The following is an 18,486-nucleotide window of genomic DNA, read 5'->3' on the forward strand; positions in this document are numbered from 1 at the left end:
TTGGAGGCCGTCACCATGGTCCCAGCTGTGACAAGGATGGCAGTGGAGGGGTAGAGGGGAGAAGACAGATTTGAGAGATATTAAGGAAGCAGCCTGAAGGGTCTTGGTGACCAATTTCATGCCAGAGCTGGGGGAGGGAAGAGGCAGAAAGCAGTGGATGGGGAAGAAGACCGGGGAGAGGGTAGGAGCGTGTGGGGCATCTGAAGGGAGAAATGTGTGGGTCCCCAACCTGCCCTCTGGCCTTGCCCTGGGGGAGGGCTCCTCACCCTCATGGCTGAAGAAGATAAAGGAAAAGCAGCCCCCAGAGCCCTCTGCCCCATCTTTCCTGGAAAGCCTGGGAACAGAGTGAGGGCTAGGAACCCTAAACTCTGGCTCCCTTCTGTTCACAGCCTATGGGGCTCTGGGCTCCACAGGCATGGCACTGTGCTGGTCTGTCCCATCCCACCCTGCACCCTGGCCCTTGCTCACAGGGCAGGACCTGGGACTCCCACCCACCCTCTCTGGCTGCTTGTCCCCAGCACTGGGACAGAGTGAAAACATCCCCCTCCCCTCCCAGACACATGGAGGCTTCAGCCTTACAGAGCTTTCTCCTCTACAGGATCACACTGAACCCTCACAACGACCTGGGAGTAGCCCTTATTATCTTGGATTCACAACTGAGGGGCCACCTCAGACACAGGTAAAGGGGCCTGCCCTGGGCTACACAGCTTGTGCCTGGACCAGCCTTCTGCCGGGACTTTTGCATAAATCATGGGCTCTTACCCCCTCCACTCCCAGCACCACCAGGCCCTTGGTGGCCATCTTGGGGAGGTGGAGGCAGCTCTGCCCTGCAGCTTACTTGTCTCTGTGCAGAGCTGAGAATGGGGCTGAGACTGGGGCATGGTGTGGAGTCACCAGGGCTCCAGGTAGAGGAACCGGGAGCCGTGGGGAACCAGCTGGGGCACCGGGTCTCCCAAAGGGACCGGGTGGAGTGGGAGGTGCCTAGGGTAGCAAGTGGGGACAAAGAGAGCGCCAGCACACCTGGCAGCCAAGCAGCCAAGGAGCTGAGCCCGCCAGTCCAGATTCAAAGCCGAGCTGAGGCTGTGATTGGTGGCCAGGGTCCCTCACTCCACCCCTTCTCTCTCACCTCCCAGGCAGCTGGGAAAGGGGGATGGAGCTGAGAAGGCCCCTCATCATAAATCCTCAAGCACTGAGGGGTGGCCTGGCTGGCAGTGAACTCAATTAACTCCCTCTCGTGCCCCAAGCCCTGCCGGGACCCTGTCTGCCGTTCTGGGGCCGCCATCAGCCCTGATGGCTCCCCAAGCTGCCAGGCTTGGGTGGCCCAAGCCTCAGGTCACCCAACCACCCCTCCTCTGAGGCGTCCTTCAGCCCGCGGCCTCCTCCGCTCCTTTCCCCCCAGCTCGTCCTCTCGGAGTGTGCCCTGTTCTCTGACCCCTCTCCCCGTCTAGGCTCCCGGAAGGGGCAGCTTCCTGGGCCCTAGCCCCTTTCCATTTGGGCACCCTGGCCCTCCCGTGCCCGGAAACTCTGCTCTCCAGGCCTCCCCACGGGGCGGCGGCCGAGGCCTCTCTGCCCGGGCCCCGGGGGACCCTGCGCGCAGCTGGGCCGCGGCGGCGGTGGGGCCGCTGGGTGCACAGGTTGCCGGGCTCCGCGGAGGGCTGGCCGAGGGGGCTGGGCAGGAACCCGGCTCCGTCCGGCGCCCCGCCCCCGGCGCAGATGGCGCGGCCGCGGGCGGGTCCCGGCCGCCGGTTTGGGCTCGGGTTTCGGCCGCGAGGGGCGGGGCGGGCTCGAGGGGCCTGCTGAGGCCGCGGCCAATCAGCGCCCGGCCGGACTCCCCAGCCGCCAATCCCGGCCTGGCCCGGCCGCCCCCGCCCCACCGCGTCCTTTGTTCCCGCTCTCCCTGGCGGCCCCCGGCGCGGCCCTCGCGGCCTTGGCCCTGCGACTTCCGGCGCACGCGGACCGGGCTGTGTGCACGCCCCCGTGTACTCGGTGTGTGCACGCGCGTGTGCAGGGCCTGCCCCTGCCTGCCCCAGGGACATTGTGGGCCTCGCTGCCAGGCACAGGCCTGCCCGTGGCCTTGCTCACTCGTGTAGCCGCAGCCGCCCGAAGGACCCCCCGTGTGCCTGGCCAAAGCCCCAGAGAGTTCTTTCGAGAGCCTTAACTTCGACCACGGGCGGGGGGCTACGAGTGAGCCCCAGGATCTGGGCAGAGGTCCAGCTCAGGCCGCACCTTTCCTTCCTGGGCCATGGTTGGTTTTCCTCACTCACGCTTCCTTGTCTTGGCCTGGCTGCTTCCCCCTTTCAGATACATTCACCTAATGAACTCAGAGCCGTCCTTCCAGACCTGTCTTGGGGAGTGCATCCTCTGTGGAGTCGCAGGTGCCTCCCTCTGCTGCCCCCCATCAAGCCCCCACCCAGCACGTGGTCCCCTCTAGTCTGGATTTGTGGCATCTGCAGCAGTGAGCCCCTGAGGGACCCAGGCTCAGTAACTCCAGCGCCTGGCAGAGCATGGTGGTCCCTGCATGTCTACTCAAGGGGCAGCAACAAGCCCTTGTCCTGAGCACTTCAGGGGTCGCACTGCTCCTTCAGGCCTAATCTTGGTTCCACCTGAGACTGAGGATGTTATCCCAGGCCTGTTATAAGGATAAAAAGAACTGAAATCTTTGAAGATCAGAGGGCCACGCCATGGACAGCCCTCCCAGAATTCGGAAGGCTGCCATTTCCGAATTCCCAAATCCAGTGGACACTCCTCTTGCTTTCTCTCCCCCTCCTTGCAGTCCCTTCCCTTGACCCCTGAGCCTTCTACTCAGGACTCCAACCTCAGTCCCCTTTCTGCCCTTATTCTCTCCACCTTCCATGACTCATCCACTCCCAGACCTCCATCTGTCCTGCCCTGCCCTGTCTCTTGGGTCCCCTGAAGACCTCCACCTGGACATCCCTGAAACATGTCAAACCCAGTTTGTGTCAAACTCAAGGTCCTCATCCCACCACATCTGCTCCTATACCTATAAAGGACTCACACCCTCACCATTTCCCAGGCCAGACACCTGGGTGTCATCCCCAGCCCCTCGCCCACCAGCCAGGTGACCAGTTGTGTGGCTCTCAAATCTGGCTGCCCTGCTTCCCCAGGGCCAGCGCCTTGGCCCACACTCTTCCACTTTTTGTCTGTTCTCATAGGCCTCTGTGCTCTCGGCCCCTACAGTCTGCAGGGCCCACTGCTCGCAAGGTTCCTTCTCCCACCACCCTCAGCCTCCAGTCTCCACTCCTGGGTATAACAGACAGGGCCCTGCCGTCCAGCCCTGCCTGCCTTCCTGTCTCAGCCACAGGCACACAGAATTATGTCAGTTGAAGCCCTTGACACAGGCTAGGAGGTTGGGAGCGGGTCCACCTTCCCAGGGCCCCATAATAGAAGCAGTGCTAGGCACTGGGGTGATCAGAGGAACAGCTAAGGCTGGGGAGTAGACTGATTCAGCAAACAGCCTCTGCAAACAGGCACATCTGGGTCTGGATCCTGGCTCTGCACATGTCCACTTTGTGACTTTGGCTCTGTTACTCACCCTCTCTGGCTCTCACATCCCTGATGGGTTTAATATGACCTCTTTGAGGGGCTAGAGGAGAACTTAGGATCTGAGGCCAAGAGTGGGCTGGAGCTGCCTCTTCTCCCAGGTACTCCCCAGAGCCCAGCTTCTAAATCACCTGGGGGAGGGGCAGGGCCAGAGAAGGAAGAGCCAGGTGGGAGGCATGGGGAGGAGGGAAGGGGGGGGAGAGGAGGAGAGGAGGCTGACAAAAGAGACCAGCTGCTGTTTGCACACAAACCCCAAGTTGATAATGAGTGGAGGGGCGGGGCGGGAAGTGTCTTGGCAGGAGCCTCTGCCAGCTGAAGAGCCTGCCCAGAATCATCGTGCCCCTCCCTCCGCCGCCCCCCACTCCGGGCCCTCACTGCTCACACACAGCCATACGTTTGCTCCTAGGACTGTGGCAGGGGAGGGCAGGAAGGGCCCAGTCTGGGTGATCTGGTCCCCTCAGCCCAAAGCTCAAAGCCTCCCCCTCAGGCCACACATATCCTGAGAGCAGCCCTGGGGAAGCCCACAGGAAAAGCCTGAGCCTGATGGAGCCCAAGGGCGTCTGAGGAGCAGGCCCAGACTCCTAGGCTCTGAGCTCCTGGTCAGAAGGCAGGCCCTTGGAGGAACTCTGAGTGCCTGGAGAAGAGAGGAGGCTCCAAAGGTGAGGCTAGGGAGAGTCCTCTGCCCCTGGGGCCTCCCCCACAGGGCAAAGCAGCAGACCAGGGCTAGAGGGAGGCCAGGAGGTTCTTGTCAGCCCCTTGGCCCCCAGTAAGGCCAGGAGGTCCCCTGGGAGGCCCCTCAGACAGGATGCAGATAAATAAGGCCCAAGGAAGACCATCGGGGACCCTGGGTGTCAGGGGTGGAACCCCCACCACCATTTGGTCACCCACACCTGGACGGTTGTAGAAGGGTTTCCCCTCCTGTGTCCCCAGGGCCCGGCTCCATCTGTGCCTGTCTCCCCCTGCCCCCAGGGTCTGGCTGGTCTGTTGGCATCTCCCCTGGGCAAAGAGTTGCCCCATGCCCACAGCTGCCTCCTGCCATGTGGGCTGTGGGTGCAGCCAACAGGCTGCGTCTGTGCAAGAGCGTGTGCTCCTGTCACTGCCGTGTGCCAGCCTAGCAACCGCTCCCAGGGGCTGGGAGAGGCGGTGCCAGCAAGGGATGGCAGCTCTCGTGCACTCCCCTCTGCCCACTGTGTCCTCTTTCCCTTGCTACTTGAGCTCCCTGCCAACACCTGCTCCAGAAGAGGGTCAGCCTGGGGCCGGGCTCCAAGGACAGAGGCAGGACCAACCGACTGTGGCAAACTGCACAGCGTGGGTCCTTGGGCTTCTTTGGGTCAGTCTTTAAGGGGCCAGGGCTGAGTTTTGTGGGCAGCAGCAAGGAGGAAGCCTCCACTGTTTGGATCAGGAGCCCAGGACCAGAGCACAGTAGGGGAGAGGACTGTCCCCTTCAGTGTCCTTCTCAGCAGCTCACTTCTCCTCTCCTCAAGGCCAGAGAGGGCAGTCCAGGGAGGTGGAAGAGCTGGACAAAGGTTTAGAGACGGGACTGAGAGGGGCACAGGAGCAGAGGTTCACAGTGAGGGGGCTGCATGGGGCCAGGCGATAGAGGGGCCTTGAACGCCAAGATGAGTGAGGAGTATATCCTGGAGCCTGTGAAAGCCACAGAAGATGCTGAGCAAGGAGTGACAAGATGGACAGGGCAGTGGAGAGACCACAGCCTCAGTCCAGTGACAGATAGGCCTGCGTTCCAATCCAGATGTTGAGCCTCTCTGGCCCACAGCTCCCTCAGCTGTAATTCTGGGGCAATAGGAGACCTCCCTCACGGGTCTGTTGGGAGGGTTGGATGATAATGCATGCAGGAGCTCTCCTGAACGTGAACTATTGTCACTAGTGGGAAGCAAGAGTGGCTTGAATGGGGGCTCGGGCTCCTGAGTCACAGGGCGGGCTCGTGTGGTCCGAGAAGGGCACTGTTGTCCCCTTCCCTTCCTGGGGGGCGGGGGGAGCAGTGGTGTATACAGTCAGAATGTTGATGGGCTCCCGAGGGGGGCACTGCCCAGCTATGGCAGGGCAGCCGGCAACCAGAAGCGCAGGTTGTGTCCCTGAGCCAAGCTCAGCCTCAGAGGACCTGTGGGGGCAAGCACGGGGGTACTGGAGCAGTGGCCTGCAGAGGCCAACGGCTTTGAGGATCTCCAGGGCCCCCATGCAAGGCCTGGGCACCACCAGGGAAAAGGCAGGGTGGGGGCAAGAAGCCTGCACCCCACCACAGTTCTAGATGGTGAATGGGGCTTGACATAAAAAGGCCATTGGAGTGTAGAAAAACAAATCTGTGCTTCTCCCACGCCCACATGTGTGTGCACATGAGCCCATTTTGTGGAGCCCGAATGAGTGTGTTCAGGGACATTTTCCCTGAGCTTGATTTCACAAGTGAGCACAGGGCCAGCCTTGGCAGACAACGGGCCCCAGGCTCTAAGGATGGAGAAAGCCCACTTAAGACCCAAGGCCAGTGCCCAGGAGGCCGTCCCAGTGCCACCCCGAGAGGGGACCAGGCTGGCTGGGGCCCAAGGCCTTACCCGGCCCACCCTCCCAGGCCCAGGCCACAGAGGAGGCATTGATGGTGAAAGAGGCGTCCAGAGGCCGCTGCAGCTGGCGCATGTGGGCATCGCCCGGCCTTGGAGGGGGCGCAAGAGGATCCCTGCAACACCCAGGCCTCTGTCAGGTCCCGGGGCCCAGGCCTGAGCATCTCTGGGCAGTGTGGGTGCCCTGGGCATCCTCATCTGAAGGTGTTTCTGTGTGGCAGGCATGGTGCCCACACACCCCTGGAAGGAAGAACCATGGGCCTTCCTTCCCCCTCAACCCTCAAACCCCACAATGGCCGGTCTCTGCCCTACCTAGACCTCTTCAGTGACCCTCCACCACCAGGCGGATCCGGGTGCCTGGGCCTGGCCCCCCTCTCTAGCATGACTTTTCACCTTTAGACAACTAGGGCATCTTTTGCCCGCCCAGCGTGCCCCCGCCTCCTTCACTGATTCTCTGCTTTCTGTGCCCTGAGCCCATTGGGCACCCCACATCCTGCCCATCTTGCCTGCTGTCCAACTCTCAGGCTTTACCCACCCCTCAAGCCTCAGCTCAGGCCTGCCTCCTCCATGGAGCCTTCCAGGATTGCTCCAGGCTGACTTAGGCTCCCCCTCCCCTTTTCAGCTACCTCCAGCGTAGTTATCATCTTAGTGGTCAGGCTGGATTATAACTGTTCACAGGCAAAGCTCCTTAGAAATGGAACTTGACTCAGTATCTTCTCTCTTTCTGCTTGTGGGCACCGGATAAACACTAAAGTGGCCAGTGGCCAACTCTGCCCCTCCCAGCCTCCCACTGATGCCCATGTGAGCTGTCTACTCTGGGGACCAAGTGGCCAGGGCACTTTCAGCTGAACCAATGCGGGCAGTGCAAATGCTACAAGGTAGAGCCCGGCTCCATTCACACCCCACACGTCCAAGCCCGGGTGGACAGATGTGTGCACAGATACGCACACTCACATAGACGTGTACCCACACAGACACACACAGAAACACATGCACACAGATGCATACATTCTCAGACAGGCACAAACTCAGATACACATACAACTGCACACACAAATACAAATACAGGTGTGCACACGCACCAACACACACACTGATATGTGCTCAGACAGATATGCACACGCAGACATACTCACACAGATACATGCCACACACGGGCACCCACAGACACAGCTACAGACGTACGCACATAGACCCTCTCACACACAGGCACACACTCACAGACACGGACATACACTTGCATGCACAGCACACACACACACACAGAGGTACCCACCAGCGCACACCCAGCCAGGCCTCAGGTGCAGGAGGAGGAACTGCTGATCCAGGCCTGCAGCTGCCACCCCCTCCCTCCCCCTCCCGGAGCCCCCAGGCCGGCAGAGGGCGCCCGAGGCCCCTTCCCTCCATGCTCAGCCCTGGCAGGAGGGAGAGCGTGTGGTCACCACCCACTCTCCCAAGCCAGGTCCTCTTTGTTTCCCCGCCCCAGGAGGAGTCCGCCAAGCCTGGGGACTGCCCAGTCACAGAGTTCTCCAGGCCCTGCTTGGTCGTGCTGGCCTGGTCAGATGAGCCTGGGGATGCTATGCCCTGGGGGAGGTTGGGGGGGGAGGGCAATGATACGACCAAGGCTCAAGGCCTGTGCCCAGCGCAGGGATGGCTCATCGCCTGCTGCCAGTCCAGGCTGGAACATGCAGCCCCCAGGGCCCTACCAGCTCTTCCCCCTCCCCATTGTCTCTCCAAGAATTCCTTAATGTGTGGTCCCCTGGGGGGGGGGGGGAGCATCTGAGAACACGGAAATGAGAGCTAGGACCCCAAAGGCAAGCCCTTTGGTCCTCCCCTTCCACCAGTGCCCAGCTCTTTTGGCCCCTTTAAGCTGCTGGTGAGGTCTTTGACTCCTTAAGGACAGAATCCCGAGTTCCTCCCCCTGCACCCCAAACCTGGAGTCCTGGCACTGTGCTAAGCAGAGGTTACTCACGGGAGTCGTTCCAGACCTGCCTCCGCTGCTTACGAGTTAAGGACCTGGCGCGAGTGAGCTACCCTTCTGAGCTTCGGTTTTCGCATCTGTCAAATGGGCATCTTAATAGTCCCTGCTTTGCAGGTGGATGCGAGGACCAACAAGGCAGCATGTGGAGAGCCTTGGTTTGGTGTGATTTCCTTGTGCTGAGCCCTTTCCTGGCTGAGCCTTTGGGACAGCGTTTGGACCCCAGCAGAGAGCCAGGCAGTATGTGCTCACTAAACCCTGGGACATCAAGACGATGGGGGCAGCCCGAAAATGCCGCCCCTGTGCCACCAGCAAACAGCGCGCACCAGGGAGAGCCTGGCAGGAGGCCAGGCCTTGTTTTCCAAGTGATTCGTTTCCTGGGGACTTGAGTGTCTATTCCTGGTGGGACTGAGCTTTCGACCTGGCCATGTGCCTTGGCTGAACGGGGTTCCTCTTCTTCCTTCTCCCAGGAGGGGAGGACTAAGCTGGCCCTCCCTGTCCATTCCCCTAAGACCCCTTCGCAGTTGTCCCACCATAATTAGGCTCTTTGCAACTCTAGGGGGACAGTGTCTGTGCCTCCTCTCCATCCCCAGACTCGGGCTGGCCCAGGATGGGGGTCTCCCTTCCCTCAGAGTATTGCTGCCCCTCCTGAAGGCAAGTGGGGAGCCCCAGCCAAGCCTGTGGCAAGGGTGGGCCCTCCTGTCCCCTGCTGCCGGCCCCTTGCTCAGTGGTCAGTCGTGCGTGGAGCTCAGCAGGGCCCGGGCAGGCTGCTCTCGTCATTAGCAGCCCGGCCTCACTCCAAGTGAATTAGCTGGTCCTGGGGGAGCGAGTGCTGAGGCCTGCAGGCTCCTGGCACTGGCCAGTGATTCATTCACCATGGCCTCACCCCTGCCAGAGGCCAGTGGCATCCCTGCCCCCAGCCCACCGGCCTGGCTGGCGGGCGGGGAGTGGGAGGCTGGTGCCCAGAGCAGCCCTGGCTGCCGGTCCATCTGCCCCTATCATCCTATTAATCAGGCTGCTCCCTGCTCCCTCGGGTCACGATTGCTTCCATCCGCCCTCCCCTCCCACATGCAGGCCTGGTGGCCCTGGGTCTGTGCCCGGCCCTGCTTCCGCCAACCTGGCGTGCCCTGCCAGGCTCTGTCTCCTGCTCCCTTCATCCCTGGGCACCTTGAGTGACTTGAGGAAGGCCCCCTCATTCTTGTTTCTCCTCCCTCTGTGCCTTCCTGCCTTCCTCAACCGAAGCCCTGGGATCCACTTAACTGGTTTTGATGAAAACCAGAAGTCCTGTCCGTGCATAGGAGGCCCCGGATAGGTGCCCGGGGCTGGTCCCTGCAAGCCTCAGGCTGGCCTCGGCTTCAGGACTAACACAGATGTGGAAGGCACCACCTTGGTCTCTGCCACCAAAGCCCTTAGGAGCCCACCTGCATCCCTTCAATAACCCCCTCCTTATTTTCATTTACTCAACAGGAGACAGGTGCTCAGAAGGTGGTGGTGATGAATGAACGCCCTTCTCCCAGCAAATGTGACTTCTCTGCATCCATTCATGTGACTCACGTCTTCTTAGATCTCTCTGGCTTAAAAACTGTCCTACTGCAGCTACAGAGTGGAAAGCGCCCACATTTTGTGGCCAGAAGACCTGAATTCCAGACCCGGCCTGTTGTCTAGATCGCGTCTCTGAGCCAACAGGTCCTCATGGTCACGTGGGGCTGATTCCCCTCCCCCAGGCTGGCTCGGAGGATTAAAGGCATTTATCTTGTGCAGGGGACACAGGGCACAGAGATACCACCCAAATGGCAGCCACAAGAGGACTCCGCTCAAAGTGCTCTTCCTTGGGGGCCTCCCTAGCACATGTGTGCAATTTCCCCTGTATTGTTCTCTAATCCTTGATGGTTACTCTGTAATTGCTCTCAAATGGTTTCATCATAATAAATAGCATCTGCAGAGCCGTTTACGAACTGTACCTTTTTCCTCATCCCTTTCCCACCTTTACAAAAAGAAACTGAGGCTCAGAGAAGTGAATTGATTTCTCTAAGACCACACAGTGAGGAGGAGGCGAGCTCACCCCTCCTTGGCCCGTGGGGCCTGCAGGCCCCCAGCCCACTGTGTCCCCAGTTCCAGGCAGGGGAGGGAGGGACAGAGAGGGAGCTTGGCAGGAGTCCAGGGGCTACCTGGGGTCTGATGGCTGAGGGAGGAGACGGGCAGTTCACTCGGCCCCAGGCAGGCTGGGTGCATGGGCGTCCATGCAGAATCATGCACTCACCTGTGTGTGCAGGTGTGCAGGCTGAGACCAGGTGACCCCCAAGGGGGCTTATAGAGGGATCACGCCTCTGGGGTGGGATGTGGGACTAGGTTGGCTCTGGAATCCCTTTCTGTTCTTAGGCTTATGTGACTTGGAAACTTCTGGAAAAAGACTGGGCCAAATGAAACGCTTCCACTGGAACTGAGGTTCCATTATTACCCAGATAAGCTGCATTATTAGCTGTTTGTTTGATTTGCTTATTTTGTTGTTTTGGTCAGAAAACTGAGGCACCAGGGAGGTCTGTGGCCTTGTCCCAGAGGCACAGTGAGGTAAGAATGGGAGACGAAGACAGCAGAGCAAGGAGCCACAGGAGAGAGGGAAAGGGGATGGGGGCAGGGAAGAGCGATCGCAGGGAAGGTCCCAATACACCTGGAGCTGCTCCTCATCTTTGAAGTCAGCTCAGAGGATGCCTCCTCTGGGAAGCCCTCCCTAACTGCTCAGGCAGAGTTCTCTGCTCTCTCCTCCAGGTTCCCACTCCTGTGGCCCTTGACACACTCAGTGTCGACCTTCCGGACTGTGCCTGCCTCCCCCACTGGGTGGTGAGCAAGGCAGGGAGCCTGTGTGTGTGTATGTGTGTGTGTGTAAGCTTATATTTGGGAAGGTTAAAAAAATATAGAAAAATGAAAGGAGAATGAAGCAAATGCCCATGTACCTGGAGGGACTGGCTTTGTGCCCCATCCCTAGATGGGAAGGGTGCTTGTGTGACTGCCGACATGGCAGGCACACATTCATGTCTGCACACGCACAAACACACGTGTGGCCCAACCTCATGAAACATGTTACCCACCATGAATACATGTTCACGGTTGTACCTACAATGCACGTGCACCCCCATAATCGGGATGTGGAAGGACTGGAAAGGGGCCTATTCCAGAGAAGCGAGGAGCTGGGCCAAGGACAGGGGTGTGGCCACTGCGGGCCTGCCGTGTGTCTGTCTGCAGAGGGTTTCCAGACCCGCCCCGACTGCCACTCCCACTCCATGCTTCTGTCTAGAGAGAGAAGGCAGGCTCCCTCATCTACGGGGAGCCCACAGTAGCCAGCAGGGTTGCGGCTCCCTGACCCCATTTTCGAGGTTTCAGGCTGTGACACTTGGCTCTTTTCCAGCCTTTCCTGCTGTCCCCTCTGCCAGATCAGTCCCTGACCTCGAGCAGCTGGGAGCAGCAGCAGCCCTGGCTCCAGGACGGCTTACTGCGGGTGCGGCCAGCATGGACAGATAAGGACTGAGGCGCCCTGAGAGGGCGACCCGAGGACGGGGAGCAGAGCCTTCGGGCAGAGCTGGGTGACCTCGGAGTAATACCATGAACCGCACTGCCAGTTTCTGAAAGGCAACAATCGAGAGCTTTGTAGGCTGAGAAGGGAAATTCCCACCAAGTAATATAATAAAAATTACCAACAAGTTCTAAGCTGTGGGTTGCTTTGCCACTGAGATGTGAACAAAATGAGAGGTACTCAGCCTCCTGGGAAAGCTCAGAACCCCCCCCCCCCAATTCTGCAGAATGGTTCATCTCTCTCCACTCTGGCCCCAACTCAGTTCCAGACCCACGTGGGTGCCTCTGGAGCCCCAGGTGTTCAGCTGGACTCAAAGGCTCTGAGCCTCAGAGGGCAGCTTGGGGTTTAGAGAGAATCCCCTCTGCATTTCACTGGGAGTTGGGGAGCCCCTTGGGGTTCTGGGCCTTCCCCAGGAAGCCCACTCAGGGCGTGAGGGGGTGCCAGGCTGGGGATGGCTCTTCTTAGCCTGCCTTTGGGTTTTCTGAGGGACCGGCCTGGGCCTTGCCGTGGAGTGTCCAGGTCAGTGGTCTCAGGAAAGGGGCAGGGAGGCCGTCCGTGTTCCCAGTTCCTGTGCTTATTCCTGTGGGTGTTGGGCCATACTTCCTTAAGGCTGAGCACCATGCCAATACTCCGGGGACATTCCTGTCTCTCCAGGAGAGCTCAAAATCTGAATTATTAGGTGTAAATGCCATGGAGGGGGCCTTAGCGAGGGGTGGCCGATTCCTCGCTCATCCTCCAATAACTCAATGAACTTTACCCCCTCTTGGAAAGCCCCCCAAAAGATAAGAGAATGACATGGGGAAATGGAAGGTGGGATGGAAGTGAAGTGGGAGGGAGGGGCGGAGATTCTGGGAAGGGCTGGGAGAGTGGGGCCAACCACTTATGGGGGCAGCACAGGAGCAAAGGGAGGCCAGCGCTGGGCGGCGGGGCTGGCAGGGGGTGACCTGTCTCCACCCCATCAGCTCCCTTTAGGGATCTTGATGTCCTGTTCTGTAAAAAGGGGCACCTACCTGGATGGGCGTGAGGCTTCAATGGCACACCCTGCGAGAAAGCGCTTTAGGTATAAAGGGCTCCGGCTTAAATTACCCCTTTAATTAGTTCAGGCCTTGGTTCGAAAGTTTATAGAAATACCTAAAGGCCAACAGGAAAAGAAAGTCACAGAAAAAGTTGGACTAAGGAAGATAGGTCAGGAAATAAGAGGAAGGCAGTGGTAGGGCTGGTCCCATCAACCTCGGGGGGTGTTCTGGAATCCAGAAGGGCCTCTGGTGGGTGCTGAGCTCCTGACAGCCCAGACAAATAGGGAAATGGGATTAGTTATGAAGCACAGGGGTCTATATAGAAAAAATGAAACGAGTTATTCAGGAGAGTCTTAGGAGGTTGTTATTGATCCCCATTTTACCGGGGAGAAAAGTGAAGGTCACGGGGGCTCAGTCTTGCCCGAGGACCCTCATTCTAAGCCACAGAGGCAGGCATGGAGCCCTGGTCTGGTGGGCTCTTGCCCCTCACACAGGAGGACGGGGGGGGGGACCGAAGTTTGTGCTCCTAAATGCCAGGCCACGCTGCCCTGCTGGTCCTAAGGCCCGAGAGAAATTTGTCCTGTGGGTCGTACAATGTTGTGCAATGTTGTACTTCCACAGCCCGGAGCAAGCCAGGGGAAATGGTAGCGGGAGAAGCATTCAAGGCAGATGTTACCAATTGTCTACTGAGGCCATGAAACAGCTCATTGGAACACTCCGGGAGCACTTAGTTTTTAGGAGGCTGGCTTTTTGGTGAGCCCCTGGTGACAAACAGTTGCAAAATACCCTTTCCCCCGGGTCATCAGGTCCCACTGGAAAAAAATCTTGCCTCATAGGGGCCCACCCAGAGGCGCACTGGTTAAGTTCGTGTGCTCTGCTGCAGCAGCCTGGGGTTTGCCAGTTCGGATCCTGGGTGCAAACCTACGCCCTGCTCATCAAGCTATGCTGTGGCAGGCCTCATATATAAAATAGAGGAAGATGTGCAGAGATGTTAGCTCAGGGCCAATCTTCCTCACCAAAAAGAGAAGGATTGACAGTGGATTTTAGCTCAGGGCTAATCTTCCTTTAGGGGAAAAAAAATCTTGCCTGACAACCAGAAATCACCTATCTGGGACTCCTTCTCCGCTCCCCCTGCAACCTGAGAGGCATCTGCTGGGGGATAAGCACTCAGGTGGTGAGAATAAACTTACCAATCCACAGAGGAAACCCCCAGATCCTGTCCAGGACGTTCGAGGAGAGGGGATGGGCAGAGGCAGATGACGATGGGCTTGCTTATGACCAGTGACTTTTCCCTCTGAAAGCTGGGGGCTGCACCTGCAGCTGCAGCGAGCATGGGGCCCTGGAGCCAGGTTGCCTGGTTTCCAATCCCAGCTCTGTCACTTTGGGCAACACCTGGCCACTTGTGCCTCAGTTTCCCCTTTCATAAGGTGGGGATAAGAACAAGCCTCATAGGATTGAACGAGTAAACGTGTGTCTAGAACTCAGAACAATGCCTGGCCCAGTTTGTTCAGTAAGCAGGAGGTGCCATTCTCATGTGCCCCTTCTACTGCTCACATCTAAGGTTGCTGGGGTGGTGGCTGTGGTCATTGCTATGTCCCGATGGGGCAGGTCTGCAGGGTTCTATCCTCATAGCTGTTCACCAAGTGGACGGGCACACTGGAATGTCCCTGCCTGGTTGGGGCAAGCCAGGTTTCAGAAGTGCCCCCTTCCCATTGACCCCCTGCCCCGTGTTCTTGTTGGTGTGCCCACCTGGCTTGTTTCCATGTTGGAACAGCCCAGACTCAGCAGTGCACTCTCCCTCACATCTTACCCTGACTTCAGGCTCTTGCCAAGTCTTACTTGCTCCAGGAAGCGGCCCCAACCGCTCTGGTCTGCCCTGCTCTCTGAGTTTTCAGAGCTGGTGTCAGCCAGGGCCTCAGTCATTCCACAAGAGGGTGGGTAGGTGGCATAGAGCCCTGGCAGCCAGGGCCGAGGGGGCTCTATTCCTGGCCAGGGGCCACTCTGCTGGCAAATCAGGCTCCCGTTATGGGTCCCAGCATCTCCATCTGTAAAATGAGGCTCTTTCCCATCCTCTCCATCTGCAGGGGTGCTGCCATGGCTCTTTGAAATGTGTTCGATTTTTCTCTTCTCCTCTGGCACAGAGCAGGCGTGAACACTCCAGGATGGGGGCTCAGGCAAACGTCAGGCCCAATTCCATCTGATTCAGAGCCACGGAACAGTCATTTCTTGATGAAGTATAGCCAGCTGTACAAGGCACAGGGCCACACTGAGAGGGGACACAACCAGACCTGCCCCTGCCACCCCCAGCCCAGGTGCCTGCAGAGACGTGAGTGCTCAGTCCACTGTCCACGGCCAGAAATCCCCCCATTTCAGTCCAGATGAGAGGAAGAAGGTGGGGAAGGTAAAGGGCCTTGCTTAGAACCAATGTCTGTCACACCTAGGAGTGGATCCTCCAGGCTGCACTCCTCCTGGTGGCCCCGTGAGGGGAGAGGCTGGGACAAAAGAGAGGAAGCACTGAGGACCCCCACCATAGCCAGCTGACAGCCTTCCACGAAGCTGGAAGCTTTAGTAACCAGAAGCTGGGATTCTTGGCTAAGGATGAGTCTGGACGCGTGTCCCTCCCTGCTCTGAGAGCTGTTTCATTTCATGTAGGCTCATTTATTATTGTTAATCATTAATTTCTAATTTCCATTTTATCTGTTCTGCAGGTCTTCAGAACACATTTTACTTTCCTTCCTGAATGCCCCTGAATCCAAATTCGGCCTTGTTTAGCAGTGATGGTGACTTCTGAAGAACATCCTGGAATACATTGTCTCATCCTGAAAATCTTAATTGAGGAAACCTCCAACACGTGGCCCAAGAGGAGAGTGATTCCCACCCAAGTGATAAATACTTCGGGGGTCTCAAAACTGTGTCTTGGCCAAGGACGTTCCACGTCAGAGCCCTGTGGCTCTGCGAACAGCGCAGGACAGAGAGGGGACAAACAGCCGTACTGTTCTCTCCCTGGGAGCTGGGCCATATTCTCCTCTCTGTTTAGCAAGTGGGAAAACTGAGATCTTGCCAGCAGCCAAGTGGATGGGGAGGTGTCTGGCCGATGCTTTTGAGGTAACACTCTTAAAGCACCTAAGTGGCCAGAGAGAATGGGCTAACCTGAGAAAGCCGCTGAGTGCCAGGAAATGGTCACAATTCAAAGCCTGGCTACAATGCAGCAAGTCAAGAAGACAGCACAGCTGAGGAAAGCGCAGGGCAGCTCCCAGTTCAGGTGTGTGTACTCTGGCTTTCCCCGCGGGCTTGAAATGCACGTGGAGCTCGCACTTCCCTAGAAACAGTGCCATCACCTTCCTTTCCCTTCCCTTCCCTGGGGAGGTTAGAGTTCTGGGCTTGTGCTTCATCCCCTTTTGAGGTTTTCCTACAGAATTGGCCAAGGGAGAGCCTCAATTTCTTCCCCCTGCGAGAGTCTCAGAAAACCTCTTGGAGGAGAGAACATGCTTGAAAGGAGCCTGAGAAATCTCCTCCCCCAGTTCTAGAGACCCCTGCTCCTACCTGGATCTAGAAACGAGCGGATTCCCATGCTCACCGCTGTCACAGCCCACGGCAGCCTTCACGCACATGGCAGCCAAGAGGCCTCCCTGGAGGGTGCGGGAGGTCCTGATCCCAGCGCCGCCAGCTTGTTCTGTGATCTTCACTAAGCCCCTCAATCCTGCTCTGCCATGTGCAAACCAAACGCTCCCGGCGTCCCCCTGGGTTCTCCGTGGCTAACGGCAGGAGGATCCAAGTGGGAGGGCTGTTTTGGATGGAGGGCCACAGGACTCTGCTTTCTGGAGGGGGTTATAGATTCCTTCAGAAATGACATTCTCCCCAGCATGTCAACAAGGACTGGACCAGTGCGATCGTGTCCCCGTGTGCCTGGGAAGTTCCCTGGTTGTAGCACTGAGAGTTCCACGTTCCGCAACAAGCTGGGCAGTTGGTCACCCTGTTTGTACTCCCCTTTGGAGAGAGAGAGTGAGCAAATCCTGGCTAGTGGTGTGTCCTCCATCCCTGACACCTTCTCCCCCGTCCGTGCTGAAGGGAAGGCAGAAAAGACCCATCTGACATTAACTGAGAAGAGGAGAGAACACTCCAAGCTGTTGAAGAGCCTGCCTCTTCTCAACTCCAAGCTTAGCTGGGCTGCGACTCCTGGCCTGGCCCGGGGCACACAGACCCTTAGGGGGCCTCTTGATGCTCCTTGTCTTGCTGGGTTCCTACATGGGGCTGGGTGGCAGGAAGGGGCAGGTGTGGAGGTGCCTAGTTAAATGCCTCCTCATGGTCACATACCGGTGTTTAACCTTTCCTCGGGGGCACTGGTCTCAAAGGCATTCCCAGGCAGGGCAACCAGATGTGTGTCCTCACCCGTGCTCCCCCACGGGCTCCTTCACCTGCCAGCGTGATGCTGTGCCCACACGCTCACAAACGGTAACCAGAGCTTAAGCAAAACACCCACGGTGCTCAAGCTATGCAAATAGGTGTGCGGACAAATGCATGCAGGGAAGAGGGGCTGGGAAATGGCGCCAACAGGCAGAAAGATTCCTGGAGACACTGCAAGGGGCATGTGCCCAGGGAGTCCAGAACTGGCATCACAGCACAAGTGTGCACAGGAGGCAGCGATGGCTGTGAACACAGCACATACACCTCCCTCAGCCTCCTGAGCTCATCTCCAATCAGGGTATCAGTTTGGGGGCAGGCCCTGAATGTCAAGAGATGTTCCCTACCCTCTCCCTGACAGGCAGGAGCTTCTAGGGGCGGTCAGACCTGTGTGGGTACCAGGGCCTCTGGCACAGCTCCCCGGGAGCACGGGCAGGCCTGGGCGTGCTGCACAAGGGAGCAGGCATGGGGGGGGTGGGGGGGGGCAGGGGATGGCTCTTACACAATCCCGTCCGGTCGGTAGGGCGGGAGAGTTGAAAGGCCCCTGGCAGCTCCCCAGGCCCTTATGCCTGGGCCAGGAAACCACAGCCTGAAACTCCTGGGTTTCTGATGGGCGGGAAGGCGGGATTTTTTGAGGCCTGTTCCACTCAGGCTGCCTCCCAGACTCTGTCATTCCTCTGAGGCCAGAGGGGCTGCCAAGCATGTTGGGCACCGAATCATAGGCTTCCAGCAACTCAGCTAGGCCGGTGCCCTCATTTCCCACCGAATATGGGATGAATTTGCTGAAGACATTGTTCCTTTGCCCAGAGTCCTCCAAACAGTGTGAAACCAACCCACTTAGGTGCAGATGGCAACTGGAAAGTGGGGTCCCAGAACACGGATGGTTTTCCCGGATGCGCCAGACACTATTTTAAGCACTTTCTGAAAATTAACTCGTTCAGTTCCCACCATAACCCTGGAAGGTAGGCACTATTATTGTGGTCTCCATTTTTTAGAGGTAAGGAAGTAACTTGCCTAATTTCATGCAGCTAGTATGTGGCAGGCTGGGACTTGAACCCAAGCAGCTTTACCAGCATTCATCAGAAAGATCTTTTGGGAATCAAGCAGAATTGTAAGACAACCAATTAGGAATATGTTGGAAATGGCTTAGGTGTAAGGGTTGCAAACTTAAGTGCCTACAGGGCTCAGCAGGTGAAATAAACGTATGACTCAGGCCGGGCAGGGAGAGGCCTGTGGTCCAACTGGAGAGCATGTAGGCAACTCTATGCAAATTCCCTAAAAACAAAACTTGCCTGGAGGCCATTTGGGGCCCCTGGCTTAGAGCAGCTCTAACTTAAGCCCAGTGCACTTCGGGCTGTAAACAGACCTGGGCCAGGAAATGCAGCCTACCTG

At 58.0% G+C, this 18,486-nt stretch overlaps 1 long non-coding RNA gene across 1 annotated transcript; it reads left to right on the top strand.

The window, feature by feature from the left end:
• The first annotated feature begins 596 nt into the window (after positions 1-596).
• Positions 597-10,060, top strand: LOC138924748 (uncharacterized). Its single transcript, XR_011439879.1, has 2 exons — positions 597-679; positions 9,577-10,060. It is a non-coding gene; the product is annotated as an uncharacterized lncRNA (long non-coding RNA).
• Positions 10,061-18,486: the final 8,426 nt, after the last annotated feature.

This window comes from Equus caballus, chromosome 6 (assembly GCF_041296265.1).
Source record: "Equus caballus isolate H_3958 breed thoroughbred chromosome 6, TB-T2T, whole genome shotgun sequence".
In the NCBI taxonomy this organism is placed as follows: domain Eukaryota; kingdom Metazoa; phylum Chordata; class Mammalia; order Perissodactyla; family Equidae; genus Equus; species Equus caballus.